Consider the following 418-nt stretch of genomic DNA (forward strand, 5'->3'; position numbering starts at 1 on the left):
TTGTATGTATAATTTTTTTTTGCATCAACTGTATATGAAAATTAAATTCTTAAAAATTTAACTTAAAAACTTTTCTAGAAAAGATAAATCTTATTTGAGTAAATGAGTTGTACTCCAGCCATTCTTTTCTGATCTGTTTAAGTTAGAATATGAATAATTGAATATCCTTAATCCTTTTCTCTCACAATTGGATCAATACCTTTTAACCAGCACCATGCTTTTGCATATCAAACACACGCAGGGCACTATTAGTCTAAGTCAGTTGATAAAATAGGGGGACAAATACTAAAAGTATTAATTTTATTATATGTTATTAATTTTACAATAAAAATATATCGTATATTATTTTTTATTTTAATTAAAATTAAATATTTTTTAAATTAAAGAATTTTTTTATCTTTTTTTTTATCTTTTTTCT

The sequence above is a fragment of the Arachis ipaensis genome, chromosome B03, assembly GCF_000816755.2.
Source record: "Arachis ipaensis cultivar K30076 chromosome B03, Araip1.1, whole genome shotgun sequence".
NCBI lineage: Eukaryota > Viridiplantae > Streptophyta > Magnoliopsida > Fabales > Fabaceae > Arachis > Arachis ipaensis.